We start from the raw sequence: 14,480 nt of genomic DNA, 5'->3' as shown, positions 1-14,480 counted from the left end.
TGCAAGCATCCCTCATTTTTCGGACCCTGGTCCGATTTATATCGCAGACTCCACGGCGACAATGCTGCAGATCCTCAGCTCCTGCACCAACACATGTATTTACGCCGTGACTCAGAGCAAGTTCAGAGAGGAGCTGAAGAACGCGGTGATATACCCACTGAAACTGTTAACCAAATTCCTTAAATCATAGAGCGACTTGTTGCTTTCTGCCGGAGATTTAAGTCAAACACCATGTTTCCTTCATAATCTATCTACTTGCTGATGTGTAGAACCACGGGTAACAACTGAGGCCTTTGAAATACGCGTGAATTTTGCGATGATATATTTCACTCGCTGTTTACCCCGTACAGGTGAAATGTGTCCTTCATCAAATAGGTAATATGTAACGGTCACCTCAGCTGTAATTCGCCCCGATGAATAATTCGCTTCCAGAATTTGCTGGTATTTAATTGAATTCATTCTTCTCTCTACCAGTGAAATGTTCCCCGTGCCACTGACTGCAACACAAGCCCAAAGCATGATCGATCCACCCCCGTGCTTAACAGTTGGAGTGGTGTTCTTTTCATGAAATTCTGCACCTTTTTTTCCTTCAAACATACCTTTGCTCATTGCAGCCAGAAAGTTCTATTTTAAGTTCATCAGTCCACGGGACTCGTTTCCAAAAATAATCACGCTTCTTTAGATGTTCCTTTGCAAACTCCTGACGCGAATTTTGTGGTGAGGACGCAGGAAAGATTTTCTTCTGATAACCCTTCCATGAAGGTCATATTTGTGCAGGTGTCGCTGCACCACCACTCCAAAGTCTTCTAAATCTTCCTGAAGGTCTTTTGCAGTCAAACGGGTGTTCTAATTTGCCTCTCTAGCAACCCTACGATCAGTTCTCTTCCAGACCGCAACTTGACCTCCACCGTTCCTGTTAACTGCTGTTTCTTAATTACATTACGAACTGAGGAAACAGCTACCTGAAAACGTTTTGCTGTATTCTTATAGCCTTCTCCTGCTTTGTGGGCATTATTTGTTTTAATTTTCAGAGTGCTAGGGAGCTGCTTAGAGGAGTTCATGGCTGCTGATTGTTGGGACAAGATTTGAGGAGTCAAGGTATTTATAAAGCTTTGAAATTTGCATTACCTGGCCTTTCTTATCGATGACTGTGAACAAGTCATAGCCTTAACAAGCTAATTAATGTCTAACACCTTGGTAAAAGATATCAGAGTGCTCAAATCTCTTGGGGTGCCCAAACGTTTGCATGGTGCTCCTTTCCTTTTTTTCACTCTAAGATTGTACAAAACGAAAATAATACACTAATCTTGCTTAAAATGTTGAATAGAATGTTTCATCTTTAAGTATCTGACTTCTGGAGATCAGTTCATCTTCTACAGTCTTAACTATTCACAGTAACAGAAAATTTGGCCTGGGTTCCCAAACTTTTGCATGCCACTGTATATGGTTTTCCATAAGGCATTTGATAAGGTTCACCATGTAGGGCTCCTTCAGAATGTAAGAAGACATGAGATCCGAAGAGACCTTGCTTTATGGATCTATGATTGACTTATTCACAGAAGGCAAAGGGTGGAGGTGGATGGTTCGTATTCTGCATGGAGGTCGGTGATCAGTGCTGTTCTGCATAGATCTGTTCTGCAACCCCTTCTCTTTTTGATTTTTATAAATGACCTCGATGAAGAAGAAGAAGGGTCGTTTAGTAAGTTTGCTGATAACACAATAACACAAAGTTTGGGGGTGTTGTCGATAGTCCGGAGGGTTGTTAGAGTTTACAACGAGACATCGATAGGACGCAGAACGGAACCGAGAAGCGGCAGATGGACTTCAACCCAGATAAGGGTGAAGTGGCTCATTTTTGTAGGTCCAAAGTGAAGATAGAATATAATATAAATGATAAGATACTTTGTAGTCTGGAACATCTAAGAGATCTTGAGGTCCGTGTCGATAGGATACTCAAAGTTTTGCGGAGTTTCACAGTGTTAAGAACGCGTAAGACGTGTTGCATTCATCAACTGTGGGATTGAGTTCAAGAGTCGTGATGCAATGTTACAGCTACGTAAGACCTTAGCCAACTCCCACTTGGAGTACTGTGTTCAGTTCTGGTTACCTCACTACGGGAAAGATGTGGATACTATAGAGAGAGTGCAGAGAAGATTTATGAGGGTGCTGCCTGGATTAAAGGGTGAACCCTATGAGAATATAGAAACATAAAAACATAGAAACAATATTTTGAGTGTACTTAGCCATTTCTCCTTGGAGTGACGGAGGACGAGAGGTGAACTGATAGAGGTGTATAATAGGATGAGCGGCATTGACAGTGTGGATAGCAACATTGTGCGTTGAAGGGCCTGTAATGTGCTGTAAATGTCTATGTTCTATTATCTATGGGCAAATTACCCTGAGTTTCACATGTAGAGCTTTACATACTTGGCATTGGACGGAAAATTGCAAATCACTGGACAAAAAGTTGGGCAGCGAAACAATGTGGATTGTAAGCAACAGAAAATGTGTCGGAAATATAGTTAATTTACTCCCTTTCAGTGTAACGAGGAGGGGTATATGAAACAGGGGTCAAACAAAGGGACTGCACTGGAACGAGTTGTATAAAAATAAAAGGACTCAATGTCCAGACCAAGGAGGCAATATTTTCATTATATTTAGCAGTGAATCAGATATTATGTTTGAGAGTGAGTCTCTTCACAGTGACGCGCTAACGGTGGCACCATACTTCCCACAGTAAGCTTCACAAGGGGTCCAGAATTTTCTGATTAATTGCGAGGGTGGAACTGTGCGCAGACCAGGCATCCATAGTACCAGATTCATCACGTGATTCCGGAACTCAGAGTGCCCGATTCAATAGCTGCCGCGCTCGATGCGGAAAACCTCGGAGAAAGTTGGTCGGACCCAAAGTCACTGCATCACAACAACTTCTTCCCAAGTAGACATATGGGACTCGGTCGATTATTCCTCTGTGATATTGTCTTTACTTTCATATTCTGCAATCCTGTCTCCGAAAGTGACGGGATTTCCTGATCTTTTGGCTCTGTAGGCCAACTCCTTGTCTTCCCGGTCACACCCTGCAATTCAGACAGTATCCCGGTAAAGCACTCTTTCAAAATCTGTCGTATTCTCAGTTGCCAGAGGAGTAGTACAAGACGATTGAAGGATGATAGATGCTCTTCCTTTGGTCAGGAAATGCGGAGAAGGTGATACTGAGAATTACAGACAGAGTCTTACATCAGCGGTGGCTGAATTACTGAACAAACGGGATTTACTAGCATTTGAGGAAATGCAGTCTGATTAAGAATAATAAACATGGCTTTCTAAGGTTCTAGTCATGAATCACGTGCTTGACTGAATTCTGTGATAATGTGACGACGCACATTGATGAAGGTAGAGCAGTGGATGTGGTATATATGGACTTTAGTAAGGCGCCTGATAGGGTTCCCCATTGTAGGGTCCTTTATGAATTCTGGAGGCATGGGAGTCGGTAAAATGTGACTGTGTGGATACAGAATTAGCTTTCGCAGAGAAGTCAGAGGATGGTAGTAGCGGGAGAGTATTCCGCTTAGAAGTCTAAGACCATTGGCGTCTTCAGGGGAAACTGCTCTGAAACCACTGCTCTTTGAGATATTTAAAATGATTTGTTTGGAGCAGTGGAGGCGGGATTGGATTTGAAAGTTTGCAGATGATACGAACGTTAACTGAGTCGTCGACAGAGTGGAGGATTATTTTGTTTGGAACGGAGCATTCCTGATCGGTTAGAGCATCAAAGGACACGGAGAGAAGTCAGGTAAATGGGGTTGACTGGGATCTGGGATCAGCCATGATGGAATGGCAGAGTACACGCGATTGGTTAAATGACTTGATTCTGCTCCCATTTCTTATGGTCTTATGGTCTCCACGGGTTTGTTAGAGGGACATTCGTTGTACAGAGACTGGTGGGCGCATGAAACGCTCCGCTAGACGTGTTTGTAGAGGCGGATACATTAGGGGTATTTGAAAAAGACTTTAAGTTAGGCAAACAACAGGAATTCTGCAGATGCTGGAAATTCAAGCAACATACATCAGGTCTGAAACGTCGACTGTACCTCTTCCTAGAGATGCTGCCTGGCCTGCTGCGTTCACCAGCAACTTTGATGTGTGTTGCTTTAAGTTAGGCACATTGGTTATGTAAATAGTAGTCTGTGATGTAGCGGATGGAAAAATTGATCTCAGAGCAGATTAAACGGTCGGTACAACGTCGTCGGCCGATGCGCCTGTGATGTGTTGTAATGTTCTATGCCCAATCCTCCCGGTAACTGACATTAAATACAAAATTGTAACTGAAATCCTACCAAGGTTTAAATGAATTCCTGGCCAGTCCACTCACTAGCCGTCCCACTGAAGGCAAACATGCCATTTTCGCTTTCAGCATCCTGCCAGCTTGCATACAAACTGTCAGTGAGCCCTATATTTAGGCGGACAGATTACTCTGTAAAGCAATAGCGTACAAATTCTGTTAACGGTCTGTCATTAATTGCATACTTTCACATTAGAACTCCTAGTGCAGCGCCCGCACACGCTTGGATTAAACTCCATCAGAAATGTGCATAAGTGATCTTAATTTTCCAAATACTAATCAACTGGTTTAGCATTTTATTACCCTTGTTCTTCCTTATACAACATCTATTACCTAGGTATGCCATTCATTTTGGAAATGTCCTCTTACCAGGGAACTGATCCGGCAGCACAGAAGTCTTTACAAATCACACAACCGCCTTGCTAATTGCCAGGATGAATTTGATACTGCAGCCTGTAAGTTCTTCCTGCAAAGGATAATCCGTTCATACCTGCATTTTGTTTGGGTTTTTGGAAGAATCAAGGTGATCTTTTTCAAAATTCAGGGTTGAATTCATACAGAAAATATACTGAAAAAACTACTCAAGCAAAATGTCTGCTTACCTTTACTTTTCAACCCGTTTGGCGTCGTTCGCATATTATGTGTGCTCTCTTATATAACAGCTTACGGCTGTCATCACTACTTACGAATGGAAGGGAGAGGCAGGCAGAACAGAAGAAGACTGCACGAACAGTGTGTCAAAAGGCCTCACACGCCTGCGTTGGTATTCGGCTCAATAATGACAGATGTGTGCCTGCCGGCATCCGTAATCCTTCGATGGCAGTTCCGAAACGCTCGCTATTGCTTTACCTTCCTTTCATTTAATTCGCATGAGCTACTTCTAATGATCTTCATTTCAGGGAATGTTGTGTCAATGCATTTCAGTTAAAATCAGTTTTTATTCAGGAATCCGCCTTTTTAAGAGTGGCAGAAAATTGAGAACTATTCAACAGCTTTTCTGTCTCATTACAAACATCCATTTTCAAAGAAAGATCGCCCTGATTGTTCGGAACTCAAACAAAATGCAGATACCAACGTATTATCCTTGGTAGGGAGAATTTACAGCCTGAGGTATCAGATTCATCCGAGGAATTAACAAGGTGATTGTGTTTTGTAAAGACTTCTGTGCTGCCGGATCAGCTCCCTGGTAAAAGGCTAACACTGCTTCTTAAGTATAGACTGATAGGCCATCCCGGAGCCAGAGAATAACATCCGCACAGAGAAAGTCGCAAATCTATGCGCTTGAACTGGCTGCTGTCAGTGATAAATGATTGCATACAGAATGCTAACAAAATCAAACAATTATAATGCCAATTATATGTAATGCCGATATAAGAGACTACGCATATAACGGATATCTAGCGAAATTCACTCAACATGCTGGAGCAGAATAAACAGTCGATGCTTCTGATCGAGCCCCTTCTTTAGGATTCGACTGGGTCTTTATCACCGGAGCACTTTGTTCGGATATGGAAGGACACTTTGCCTTCAGGTTCTGCAACACAATACTTGCACCCGTTTCAATTATATAAAAAAAAATCGGGGAAATACGCATAATGTTCTCTCCTGGTCCTCAGTTATACAACAGAACTACAGCGGGCACACGGGCCATGAAAGAATGCTTCCGTCCCTTGACCATCAAATTGCAAAACAAAAACACAGTTTCTGTCTGGAATTCTAGTACACCTAATGAAGAATTCAAATGGAATAGTTACAAATGTATTTTCCATTCTGGGGTCCACGGACCCCTCTGTTAATGGTAGCAATCCATGACATAAAAAAGATTTGGAAACCCCTAGAGTACAACATAGCTAAATCTGATTTAATGGAAGCAAACTAAATTACACAGGACTATATTCTCAATGAGTTTGTATAAATGCAGGGTTAACAAAACGTAACATAGCTCATGGATAACGAAATGCACCGGCTAGCGATCCTGTAGGTGCCTGAAACCCTGATATAGTCTGAATCTCTGCCATCCTTATTCCGTTATAGGTCAGGGAATGTGATGTCCCCAATCACACGTCACACCCAACCATGATTACGTGTGACGTCATAATACTGAAGATTAGAACTGCAACGTACGTAACAAAAACATCACTGATAGCTGCGCATGCATAAGTGACCCTGACGGAACGCAAGCATTTTGGATTCAGCAGAGTTTTCTTACACGCAACAAAATCTCAGTAAACCAGGCAGCATCTATGGAGGGAAACTAGTAGTCGTGACCCGTGACCTTATTAAGAATGGAAAGGATGTGGACAGAAGTCGGAGTAAGGTGATGTGGTTCGAGCTGTGAACACATATTGAAGTGCCCAAATAGAGAAGGCAGAACAGAGCCTTTGCCTTCTTAGAAGACTTCTCAGATTCTGCACGTCATTTACACTTTTACAAAGTTCTCCAGACTCACAGTGGTTTGCACATTTTGTCTTCTTTTGCATGTTCATTGTCGTATCTGGTGACATCGACGTACTTCTTTGATACATTTACTTTGAGATTTGAACTTTGTCAGTCTTAGTTCTGAGTTTCAGCTCTTCATCTGCAACAGAGGACTTTAATGTTATACGTATGTCATGCGGTGCGCGAAGATAATTATCACATTGTTGCTGCTTAATCTGCTGGTCACGTTTCCATGCAAAACACACTGAGTTATGGAGTGAGAGCTGAAATCAGTACTCCACTGAGCCGGGATACAGAAGTAAAATATTCTACAGATTTATGGCAAAACACAATTAGGGATGATTACATTTACATTTTATTTACAAAGCTTCCCATGAAGTGTAAACAGCTATTTCGCCCCATTCTTCAGCTCTTCCCTGAATCCCCTCTGTGTCAGTCACGTGTTGGTGCAGGAACTGAGCAACATCAAACCATACCCAAACTCATGTAGGATAAATGTCGGTGTGTTGTAATATTTGTCCGTGAAATAAACGTTTATCGCTGCCCAGGTCATGGACTGCACAATATTGGTTGTCCACAATAATATGAAATTGTCAGATAAAGCTAACAACAAAACCATTGACTTTCTCCGGTTCTGAAGTCCACGGCGAACCATATTCGCTGCTATAATAGATCTGGTGGTTAAAACATTGAATAGCAGAATTAAACTAACTGGCAATAATGGGGTCATGATGGTGTTAAATAACTCGTACCCGCCCCACAGGGATGATGTATAGTACCATACTCGGGTTTGGGTTTCTCTGAGTCTGCTGGAAAGTAAAATGGAAATGACTGAACACAGCTCCCTATGACCACTGCCAAGATCACCACGGTGGCTGTTCTCTCCGTACAATATCGGGTCCGCAGCTTTTGAAGGCAGATCGCGACATAGCGATCGAAAGTGAAAGTGACAGTCAGCCAAACAGAACAATCCATGGCTGCAATCGACAGACTAGATCCCAGAGCACGCAGCCGAGATTTCATCACAAAGTCAGCATGCAAATAGACAGCATTGACTTTATCCAATACAACACCAAAGATCAGCTGCCGCGATGGCCACGAGGTAGCGAGTGATATGTTTGGACAGCCCACAATTTCTGCGAGATGGGATCACAATCGCCGCTAAATTAACTGCAACAAAAGAAAAATATTTATTGCTTAATGGGTCTCGAGTGCTCAGTGTGACTTTATCTGGATGGTAAGGCTAGTGGACGAGCTCGTGCCGCTGCCGGAGAGCGCCTGCGCTGACTGAGATGCGGTGTTGGTGATCGATCACTCTGACACACCTTCAGCGACATGCAACTGAGCTCTCACCATTTTCACGCCGAGATGACAATGGGCAAGAAGAAAAGCGGCACAACCTCCTATGGCAGAGAACAGAAAACAGGGTATATCTGGATCAGATTGGTTGAGGGCATCCTTCGTTAACTGTCCTGCGCCATGTCCTTCTCTCTGGTGTTGTTTTATGATGCTCTCGTGTTCTTTCCCCTCGTTTAGTGGGGATTGGTTGTGCACGGGTGGACAAAAGGCACCGGCAGAGAAAGGGGCAGAGTGGAAATAATGTTCCAGGAAATAAATTAATATCAGGCCGGGCAAGTCGTAATGGAATCATTCTACTCGTCCGGATTACTACCAGCGTCGTCTGCTGCAGAAGTTAGGAATTGGCGGTTCTCAGATGAATCTGTGGCTGAAAAGCAATGTGGAAAATGCAAAGACAGATTTTTTTGAATATTGTCATCGTTTTATTCTACAGTGATCTGCACAAGAAGGGCATTTTGCACCTGTACGGTCGAGGAGCAATAAACCTGGGTTTGCTATGCTACGATTAAATTGACCAGGTGATTGATTCAGCAGCACAAGGGAGGCAAATGAGGAGCAATAACAAAGCAAGAAGTTGGTACAGAAGTCAGTCGGATTACCTTCAGTAGACAAGCAAGACAATGACAGGGGCAAAGTGAATTGAATGCATTCAGAGACGATATAGCAACACGCTATCGTGATATTATGCCATTACAGAAACGTTGCGGGAAGGAAGAATGCAAGACCATAAGACCATAAAACATTCGGCCCACTGAGTCTGTTTCGCCATTCTATTGACTGTTTCTGTATTCCTCAACCCTATTCTTACGCCTTCTCCCGGTAACCTTTGTGACCTGATTAATCAAGAACTTGCCATCCTCCAGCTTAAATATAACCAAAGACTTGGACTGCACAGTCACCCGTGCTAATGTATTATAGAGATTCACTGGCGAAATATGTTTTCCTAATCTTTGTTTAAATTCGATGTCTTCTATACTGAAGCTGGGACTTGTAGTCCTAAACCTCCCCACTATTGGAAACATCCTCTGGACTTCCACATTTTGTTCACTGTTCAATATTCGGTATACTTAAATGATATCAACTGTAAACCCTAGCGTGTACGGCCCCATATCTATCGAACATTCCTTATATATTAGCCCTTTTGCTCCTGGGATCCCTCTCGTAAACATTCTCTGGACTTTCCCCAAAGTCAACACATCTTCCCTTTGATTAAAGGCTCAAAACTTCTTATAATACGTCGTGCATTCTGATGAATACCTTATAAAGCCTCAGTATTACATCCTGGCGTTTGCGTTCGCGGTTCTCATAAACTGAATGCTAAGGTTACATATGCATTCCTGAACAGACCTGCAAGTTGACCTTAAGGGTATCCTAAACTAGGACACTCAGTTCCTTTTGCACCTCTGATTTTTGAATGTATTCCCCATGTAGACAATTATCTACTCCTTTATTCGTTCAATACTTTTCGGTGAACCAAACTTCACCTGCCACTTCGCTGTCCATTGACCCACTCTGTCAAATTCCTTCTACAAACACCCGGCTTCCTTAGCACTATCTGCCCCACCACCTTTCTTCCTAACTTCCGAAAACATGTCCACAAGACCATCAGTTCCTTCTTTCAAATCATTGAAAAGGATCGGTCCCAACACCAATGATAGGTCACAACATTAGACGGAATGCACAGTAGAACCACCATAAGTATTCACGTTAGAGGACATCGTGAATCATGCACATTCACTTAGCATTAGATTCTGAACTAGAACCAGGTTTCATATTGCGGAAAATGTCGTGAAATTCATTACATACGATATATAAATTTGTACGGTTATAATAAAATATATTAAAACAAAAACCGTGTTTCTGTTCTCAAAATTTCCTGAGAGAGTTGATATGAAAATACTTGGATAAGAAAACACATCCGCTCTAAGTTGCAACGCATAACATAAAGACTACAGTATGTCACATATAGGGCATTTCTGCGACCTTACCTGGAATATCAACGGCTGCTAGATATCCCATTTTCTGCCAGAAACGGCGATCAATTGAACGAAAAGTGCCAACTGTCTAGGATCTTCTACAGTTTGCCTACACAACAGTAGGTCTATAGCAGACGCGACCTGAATGAACCTCCTCGCGACCTTGGGTCACCTGAACAATACAAATTCCTACTTCAGGATGCAGTATATTAGCTATAGCTCAGCGTTCAACACCGTCTTTCCTACAGTCCTGATCGAAGAGGTACAGACCATGTGCCTCTGCACCACCATCTGCAACTGGATACTCGACTTACCAAAGGGAAGACTGCCATCTGTGCAGATTGCAAATAACATCTCCACCTCGCTGATAATCTGCACTGCGCGCCACAAGAATAAGACTACTGTTCTACCCTCCGTACACCCATGGTTGTGTCAGTAAGCACAGCTCAAATGCAATCCATAAACCTGCTTATGATACCACTATTGTTGGCAGAATCTGAGATGCTGACGAGAGGGCGTACATGATCGAGATGTACTAGCTGGTGGAGTGGTGGATTGGAGCAACAACCTTGCACTTGATGTTAGTTAGACCAAAGAACTCATTGTGGACTTCAGGAAGGGTCGAACAAGTGAACACAAAGCAATCCAGTGGAGAGAGTGAGCAATCTCAAGTTCCTCGGTGCTAATATCGCTGACGAGATAGCCTGTTCTCCATGTAGCCATAAAGACGGCAAAATAGCGGCTACATCTCTTTCTGAGTTTCAGGATATTTGGTTTTGTCACCTACAACACTCAAAGGCTTCTACAGATGCACTGTCGAGAGCAGATGACTGGCTGCATCACGGTGTTGTATGGTGGGGCGGCCACTACGCAGGATCGAAATATGTTGCATAAGATTGAAAACTAAGTCAGCTCCATTATTGACTCGAGCCTCCGTGGTATCCAGAACATCTTCAAGGAGTGTAGCCTCAGGAGGCCGGCGTTCATCATTAAGGACCCCCTCCCCCACCTAGCATGCCCTTTTCTCATTGTTACTGTCAGGAATGGTGTTGGCGCCTGGCCAATGGGTTAATACGTCTGAAGGTCGTGAGTTCGAGCTTCAGCCGAGTTACCGTGTTGTGTCCTTGAGCAGGGCACTGATCCACACGATGCTCCAGTTCACCCAGCTGAAAATGGGTACCGGCAAAATGCTGGGGGTTAACCTCGCGATAGACTGGCGTCCTATGCGGGGGGTGGGGGAGGTTTCGTACTCTCAGTCGCTTCACGCCAGGGAAACCAGCAAAAGCACCGACCTGATGAATCTATTAGGCTCGGGACAGACTTTAACTTTAATTGTCAGGAAGGAGGTGCAGAATCCTGCAGGCACATACTCACCGATTCAGGAACAGCCTCGTCCCCTCGGCCAGTGGATTTCTAATTGGACTTTGAAGCCATGAACACTAAATTACTATTTTAAATATCTTATGTTATTGTAACCCTTGTTTTAACTGAGCAGTTTAATGTACATATAGTATATTATTACAATAATATGGTTTTATTTTCTATGTTTATTATGTTCTGCAGTCGAAAAGTTACCGAATTTCATGACCTATGTCGGTTATATTCTGATTCTTATTCTGAAAAAAATACTGTGGCTATTGCTTCCCCTGACCCCTCATGAATTCAACCAGTCGAAAGTAATCGCAAACCTCCTGTGATTCAACACACAGTCAAGCAGCCTTTTGTCACGAGTCCGGCTGCAGTTTATATACAGAAATACAACGGCACAGAAAGAGACCATTCCGCCCCAAGCACCGAGAATTGCGCACTACATGGCTTGACCTCGTTTCATTGCGTTCATGAAAGTTGGTCCGATATTTACGGCATTATATCGATGTTCAGTTATTTTCCTGCCTTTATCAATATCACAGAGATTTGGATTCTAGTATAAATTCCGCCATGTTTTTCCTGCCCATTAACTCCGTTACTCCTCTAATTTTACCCCTCTTTCTTTTGCTGATAACAGCATTCATGGAGAAGCAACAATGTAGAAACAAGGCTTTTCCGCCTGTCGAGGCATGTCGAATATATTCAAACTTCCTACTCTTATTGACATTACACCGGGAATTCATTTCAAGAGGACTCGAATCTGCTGCCTCAGAAGGTAGAGAGGCCAAGTTACTGGTTCTAACTAAGAAAAGGGTTTAAAGATTTTTGATTGGAGAGGGTGCTAGAGGTTTATGGGAGGAAGGACATTGTGGTTGAGGAACAGATTATCCAAAAAGGATAGGCGGAAGAATTCGATGGAACTCCCGTAGTTTAATAGTTTTATTCCATGTCAGTTGATTATCTGAATCAACCATCTGGCCTCCGCCCAAAGCCTTACTAAAATGCTTATCGGCGGCTTCTCCTGCATTGCGTTCATTAAACCTCTTTGTTACCGACTAAAGTACACCTAGGTAAACGGGGAATGAAGGTCGCTTCCACATGAAGTCATGCAATCATCTTTAGAAAATGACTCGCTTCAGATGATAAATCGACCCTGAGGAGAATACTCTGTGTAGCAGTACACATGCAAAAATTCATACCATCTCACTGAACACAGAGAAACTCGACTGTTGAAGTTAGGATATCGGTAGACGTGGATGTTGCCAGCTGATAGGGAACTGAGAGATGTGGCGATGTTCGATATAATCAACTAACTCTCTTCGCGGCGCTGCCTGCTCAATCTGAGCAACCCGTGCCAGTCCCGATCTGATCTCCAGGCGCTCAGTGAAATCCGCCTCTTCTCCCGGTAGCCGTAGTATTTGCGCTAGGAGACTAGTTTCCTTTCCATTGCCGAGATGCAACCGCTTTGTAGGCCACTTGAGCGTTGAGTATTTATGCTGTGATGCGGGAACATGGGGGAATAAATATAAAAATTTGGATGAGTTTAATAACTGGTAGGAGGTCGGCGTCGCGAGTTGCGGGGCTTTTCCTGTGCTGTATCTCTCTCGGGCACGAAACCGGTTTTATTCTCCCCATAACCCCACTTACAATGACAGTTCGTTCTGTAGTGCTGAGATAGAAAACACTGCGATTGCTTCTGTGAAAAACTTAAGTAGTTTGTTTATTAATTAGTGAATAATTGACGTGAGTGGATACTTCATTGCGTCGATAAACTGCTCTCTGAACTTGCTCTGAGTTATTCCATAAATAAAAGTGTTTGTGAAGCAACTTAATACCAGCAGTATGTCTCCAGTATGTTCAAATATGTATTCCGAATCATTGTAATTATTTTGATCCAATCCGGCGATGGTGTAATAAAGGAATTCGGCAACACGCACCGACCACAGGGTGATGAAGCTTCCGGAGATGGTGAGAAGTAAGATCACAGACCTCCTCCTGCTCTCCATCTCCGGGTCACTGCGGTTCTCCGCCTTGCTCTGACCCCTCAGCCCCTTACGAACGCGACTGGTCACTAAAATGTGTCTGACTGTCAGAGCGTTGAACAGCAGTATTAACACGAACGGGAGTAACGGCGTTAGAACCGTAGAAAGCCGGTCATATCCCACCCACCCGGGATCCGTATAGTAGCCCGGCTTTGTAATACAGTCCCAGGGTATATTGTCAATCACTTTCACAGGACGATATCGAAAGAAGTAGGGTACATCCTTAAAACAGAGCAGAACGGTGGTTGTTGTCAGAACCGCAGCCGCAGTTTTTCCGGTGCAATACTTTGCTTTTCGCTTCTGGCAACAGATGGCGACAAACCGATCAAAGGTAAAGCTGACGGTGAACCAGACAGAACAGTCCGTGGCTGCCACCCTCACGAAAGAGATCGCGCTGCACACCGGGGTGATATCCAGGAAAGTCCCGGGAAAGTAATAATAACTGACCCGCCACAATAAGGCCTGAAAAATGACGGTCAGTAGGTCCACCGCTGCCATGGCCACCAGGTACCGAGTACTGCAGATGGAGAGGCCGCACTTTCCCCGGGACAGGATCACAATCGCCACTAAATTCACTGGGGGAACAGCAAAAAGATAGAGTGAATTACTGTATCGCCGCTCTGTCGATCTCAGGGCAGGGATAAGCTGGAATTTGCACTCCAGTCATTTCAGGAGGTTCAAAGTTTTCAGAGCGGGAGACGGAGATGCCTCACACGCGTGCATGCTGGGTGAAAGGTAACAGTGTTCTGTACTGGATAAAGAGCTGTGTTTGGGAATGATGTATTGTCGACTCATCACTGAGTGCGCTTTGGATAAATCTATGTAAATCTCCTACCATCAGTTTATCGACTGATGTGTAAAGGCTGGATACCTTGGCAGCTTTCTCAGGGGTAGTGTTCCCGTCCCCATGTCCTATCACATCCTCTATACGGCGAAGTCCTTCTCCCTCCGCCT

The sequence above is a fragment of the Mobula birostris genome, chromosome 13 (genome assembly GCF_030028105.1).
Source record: "Mobula birostris isolate sMobBir1 chromosome 13, sMobBir1.hap1, whole genome shotgun sequence".
Lineage (NCBI taxonomy): Eukaryota > Metazoa > Chordata > Chondrichthyes > Myliobatiformes > Myliobatidae > Mobula > Mobula birostris.
This window is presented reverse-complemented; position numbering follows the sequence as displayed.